This window comes from Paramisgurnus dabryanus, chromosome 7 (assembly GCF_030506205.2).
Source record: "Paramisgurnus dabryanus chromosome 7, PD_genome_1.1, whole genome shotgun sequence".
NCBI lineage: Eukaryota > Metazoa > Chordata > Actinopteri > Cypriniformes > Cobitidae > Paramisgurnus > Paramisgurnus dabryanus.
Genome location: NC_133343.1, coordinates 24,024,321 through 24,030,320, shown reverse-complemented (window position 1 = coordinate 24,030,320; position 6,000 = coordinate 24,024,321). Strand labels below are relative to the sequence as shown.

At 38.9% G+C, this 6,000-nt stretch overlaps 1 protein-coding gene across 1 annotated transcript in view; it reads left to right on the top strand.

Moving 5' to 3' along the window:
* Positions 1 to 2,347: 2,347 nt before the first annotated feature.
* The window catches only part of brinp3a.2 (bone morphogenetic protein/retinoic acid inducible neural-specific 3a, tandem duplicate 2), a 49,438-nt gene continuing 45,785 nt past the window's right edge, over positions 2,348 to 6,000 (top strand). The window contains exon 1 of the mRNA XM_065272715.2: positions 2,348 to 2,913. The gene's annotated coding sequence lies outside the window, so the exon portion shown is untranslated. The remainder of the gene's footprint in view (positions 2,914 to 6,000) is intronic.

Sequence of the window (6,000 nt, the reverse complement as noted above, 5' to 3'; positions counted from 1 at the left end):
CAGAGGAAGTTTCCCAACTGAGTAAGAGATAATCTCAATCTCCAACTGTGCTCAGCAGGGACTAAAAAGCTTAAGAACTGATAGGATCCGCGAACCACATGATAAAGGTGCTGTAGGCAAGAAAACACTACTGAAAATTCGATCCGCCAATAAAATCCTGTGGGTTCAATGAACCTCTAATATGTTTTAAAGATGCAATGAAACAGCTGTCTGTAAGGTTTAAAGTCTACCCACAGCAATGAACATATGCAGTTGTTTAAAAAAAAAAAGTTTTTTTAACAATGAAAGATACTTTTCGTGTAGTCTCATGTGGTGAGCTTGATTGGGGTAGTTGTAGTAGAGAGTTGGCATTGTTACCCAAGAGTTGCCCGCTTGAGTCTCACGGCCGGCAGGTTGCGACTAAGGTGCCCTTGACGCACCTTAACCCCAATTGGTGTATGGATAGCTACCCACCTCTCCGTGTATGTGTGTATGTGACACGTCTTGCAATGCAATGTGTGTTCACTACTTACTGGGATGGGTTAAATGCAGAGGTCACATTTCAAATATGCGCTCCATACTTGACAAAACATGTCACTTTTACTTTTCACTTCACTTTGATTAAGACATACTGAATACATATTTATACGCACATTTAAATTACAAATCGGACTTACTATGCTTCGCCGCTTCCGATGCGTCCTCTACTTGGAACCTGAGCTCGTGCTGTGCCACAAACTGTATGCCAGAATAAGCAGAGAGCATCTCAACTACGCATTTACAATGTGAATCTTTTTGCACTATTAAAAAAAAAGGTCCCAAGCGGTCACTGTGGCAGTTCCCTTTAAAAAGGTTGAAATATGTACAATTTAGGGTAATGGTAAGTATTCATTTGGTACCAAAATGTACCTTTGAGGTACCAATATATACATCTAAGGTATTAATATGAACTAATGTCAGTTCAAAGGTAAAGGGAACCACCCCTGTGACAGTTAGCGATCATTTTTTGTTTGATTTTAATACATCAATAAATGCAAGCCCATTGGATTTGGAAGGACTCCAAGGAAAAGTATTTCAGACACTTGCAATTTCGCCATTTCAATTAATTTACCTATTAGCATAGATCATTATTGATACTTAAGTTCAAGATTCTTAAGAGGCTATTTACACTTGATTGCATGTCAAAATGTATGAAACACTGCTCAGACTTTCAAATGTCTGGCCTTCGAATGATGGGCGGGCAGACATCCAGCAAGCCATCTGTTATAGGCCTTTTCAGCGCAACAACTCTAATCCCAGAAGGCCACACGTCTTAATGTACTCTCCATGCATAATCAATGATTCGGTCGGTAGCTGTATTAAACCTTGGTTAATTCTGTAGACTAATACACCCCGCAATAGAGGAAAAGTCAGAACGAGAGTATTTATTCAGATAGATAGTTACTGTAAAGCACAGTGCCATGACAGTTCAGCACCATGGACAGTTCATGTGTAGTGTTGCACTCCGAGTTTATTCACTCTGAATTTTTGTCCACACCGTAAAAAGTTGGATCAACTTTAACAATTTTTTTAAATTGGTAACACCTTTAAACTTAACATTTTCACTTAAGGCAAAAAAACCTTTTAAGGTTTTTTTAAGTTGATCCAACTTTTCCCTTTTCACAGTGCATGTAACTAATCCATCAAAATATTTTCCTGATAACACAAATGCGAATCTATGTTTCCTCAGATCGCCAGAAGACTCACAATCTCACTTTGTCAGCCTCTGTAATGGATTTGTGCCACATTTGTCCATTGTTAGAGAGCCATTCTCACTACAGTCACTTTGGTTTGACCAATATTTGACCAATGTCAAAATGCTGCAAACATTTCACATAACAGCACTTTAAAACGAATCAAGCAATTTGACATTAAAATTCACACTTTTTGTACAGAATGAATCTTATCAGGTTGCAGTGCCTCTTTTCCTGTAGTTTAGTTGAAACAGCATTACTTTTGTATAGATTGTAAAAGCACAGTTATCTATAAATGTATAGATTGAAAGCACAGAAAAAAGCATCTCCCAAATGCGTAAATGTAAATACAGTGTGGGTGCGAGAATCAGTGGCTCTGACCTGTTGACCCAGAGGGCATGACTTTCTGTTTCTGTGCTGGATTATATTACTTTTAGCTGACAATGGTTTAAAGTCGTTTGTGAGGTGGGACAGATTTGGTAACGTAGTTGTCATTCCTGGCTCGTCTGGGTTTTATGCATATCCCCCGAAAAGCCATTACAGAGGGCTGCTTGTGTTTAAAACATGTGAATGGGTGAGAGAGAGAGAGAGAGAGAGAGAGAGAGAGTGCCGGGTGTCTGCCAGCATCTATCCATTGAAATTTGGCTCTGTGTCTCACACACACATAGGCACACGCACATACACGGACAACGATGCAGAGTAGGAGGGTCAAGCAGAGCTATGTGATGCTGCTGACTTTATAAAGGAATATCCATTGGCACTTTCAATAGACAGCGAGAAGCCGCGCAGTGTCGCAGTCTGTTGGCGGATGTTGAACTGACGCGCGCACTTTAACCGTTAGCGGCGGTCTGTTTTAATTGTCTGTGGTGTTTATAATAAGGATATACATATTCGGAAAGACATCGTTTGATTTAGCGCTTATATTCGTTTCCAGGAACATTTCAGCACCGGACGGATAACCTCGGCTTCGTCTTATAATGGGAGTGATTTGTTACCGAAGTTCGTCAGTGGACTATAGCGAAGTAGCGCCGGTTGAAATGTGGAGGTGCTGACCGACCTTTCGTCCATTTTGTCTTTACGCGAACATTTTCATTACTTACGAAGGTTTAACGTCGATGCCGGTTAAATAGTCTGTATAAAACTGCTCTGTATAAAAAAAAGAATGGGACGCTGTGAAGTTTGAACACTGATCTGCGTTGTGGTAAGTTGTGTTTTTTTACACGGTTTTCAAATGTAATTTTTGGCTTGCACGGGACAACTTTGAACAAATGTGACCCGAGTGTTATGAATGATGAGCATCACTACATGCACGAGCTGCAGCTGTGATCTCTCCACACCATTCACGTATTTATGTCCTACTGAGCTGTGCCATGTGTTTCTTAACTCTCTCTCTCTCTCTCTCTCTCTCTCTCTCTCTCTCTCTCTCTCTCTCTCTCTCTCTCTCACACACACACACACACGCACACAACTAAAGGTTAATCATGATATTTGTAGTTACTCTGTGGCAATATAATTGATCATTATATATATATATATATATATAATTAATCCCCCCCCTCTCTCTCTCTCTCTCTCTCTCTATTTTACACACAATAATTCACTTTAACCATTAACCTTGTTTTAAGTAACGTGTGAAATTCAGAAATTCATCATTCATTGACTGCATTGCTACTGTAAATGCTTATATACAAAATCTATCAAGTGAGTTTACAGCCCAGTCAATCGGCTACTAATATAGTGCTATATGTCTATGTCAAGGTTGGTAAATATACTGTACCTTGGTCTTAATTGTTTTAAAATGTAACAGTTCCTGAAAGCAATAAATACATATACCTGAAGCAATATTTAGTAATAACATATATAGACACCCCCTTCACAAGACAACAGTGGAAGAGTGATGGATGTAGATGAAGACATGATGTAGCTGTATCGAGTTGAAACCACCGTGCCTGCAAACCCTTTTCTCTGGCCAATGGAGAGAGCAGTAAAAGGCAAAAATTGAAGTGGTGCTGTGTTACAAACCTCTTTATACACACAGCAGGCTCAGTGTTCAACATGATTCTGATCCAGTCCGTGAAACAAAAAGCCTAGCGCTTGTGTATGATGTCACACTAGTCTGAATTGAACTATGAATGCAAATAAACTGTTCGGAAACATTTACAGTCCATTATTAATATTTGAATTCTTAATAATAACTTCATATTTTTTATACTTTTTGGGATGAATTTCAGTTGAACTAAAATGACAAAAAGATGATTGTTTCCAAATGAGTTTCCCATCATCTGTCAGTGATCAGACAAAATGTTATCTCACCCCATGCTCACACTATCCATCGGCAGTGTCTGAATTACACACAACCTAAAAGATGTCTTTTAAAAACAATGAAATTAAATTATGACTAAAGACCTTTTAACACCAATAAAGATAACTAGGATTTCGTTGTTTATTACACAGCTCTCTAAAATGCTAGATTCTGATTGGCCAGTCATTTCAAGGTTCGTTCTTTTCAGATAACTACCGCTCAAAACTTATAACACACAGTAACCCGGATGCAGCAAATCATTTTGACAGGTACAGTTTCTTATTACACAAAATTAAAAATAGATATGTCCTTTAATAACATATATGACATTATATTTATATTATGATTAAACCAATTATGTTCATGACATTTGACCGTCTTGTCTTATCTTAAAAAACCAAAAGTAAACGTGTTTTCCTCCTGGAATGTCTGTATTCGTAAAATGTTCAAATCAATATTTTACGCTCCTCACTTTACTTAGGAGGTAAATAGCTATTTAATAAGCGGGATAATGCACAGGCAGCAGGTTGTTGTTATTTAGAAAAAAGCCCCTTTAGTGTAAAACAACCTGATCACACTGTCATTTCTGCGAAAATAACCTGCTGCTTATACAGTACATCATCCCTTACTTATCTAAGCTTGCAGATTTTAAATGGACAAATTCGAATGGATTTTGATCTCCTCTGTACATTTTGTATTGTTTATCAATCAAAAGTGATCCCAAAGAGAGCGTTAAATGTTTTGTTGTTATATAGTTGTGGAGTGGAGTTCATTGTCAATCCCTTATGGCTAATTCTTATTGAGCCAGATGTCAACAAACTAATTTAGAGTGATCAAACAAAGGCCAACAAACTAACTCATTGTAAATTAGATTGTCAGTGTTTTTGGCATATGTTGAATCAGTATGATTTAGCCTGTAGAGCATTTTTTTAAACTTTCTCATTATTTATTTTTACAGTTTGTGTCCTTGGTGGCTTATTGGAGTCATGCTGACTATTTGAAAAAAAAAAAAAACATACACTTTTGCGCAATTTCTTAAATTGTGATCCTTTTAGCGAGTACTGTATAACAGGCAGTGTACCCGGTGACTAACTACATATCTAGCTTGTTGTTTTTAGAAAATACATTTTCTAGTGTGGTTCATGGAGGCACATCAACTTTCGTGTTAGTTATTGCTCAGTTTATTCTCTCTGTGTGAGAGCTGTTAGCCTGCACAGTGGATGCTTTTGCAGAAAGAGCCACTGGGACAACAACAGTGACAAGTTGAATGCTGTGTTCACATTTCCCTGTATGAAGGGCCTGGCTCGGTGTGTGCGTGAGCGCTTCTGTATCCAAGCTGTCTCTCATCATTGCTATCTGCTGGCACGGTTTTGCCATTTCTAAAAACACCATTTAGAGCATTCGGTGGCCACATAAAAGACAAAAAGACCTTTTAGTGCACACATGCACACACGCGCTAGCATCAGCATCCAACATTGTGTTAGCTCAATGGCTCATTCATCCTATACTAATGTGCGATACAGCCACGGATGAGGACCGGTGAGAGCCAACAAAATACCTCTCTTACTCTAGTGAATATGCCTCAATGGAGCCTTTTTTCTACAAATGACTGTCTGCAGGTAAAGTGGCTCCCTAACAAGTCCTCAAATTAATGAATGACTCATGCGTGAATGCCCTTCTGCAGCAATTCCAGCACATCAGAAATTTCACACTGTGGACTGATGGGTCGAACATATAGCAAGCAGACAGGCCCGAGCCAGATCGGAGCTTTACGACGGTGAGCCGTAGCCCATTATTTTATGATAATGAGTCGGATCCATCCCGACGCAGAGGTTTCCGCGAGCGAGACAAACGTGTGAAAAGACATCGGCTCACTGATTAAAGCTTGAAAACAAAGAGGCCCTCAGGAGTACGCGGTTGAAAACAAAGTAAAGATGTGACATGGCACCTTTCAACTAGGCAAACAAAAACCTTGATGCTTGTACA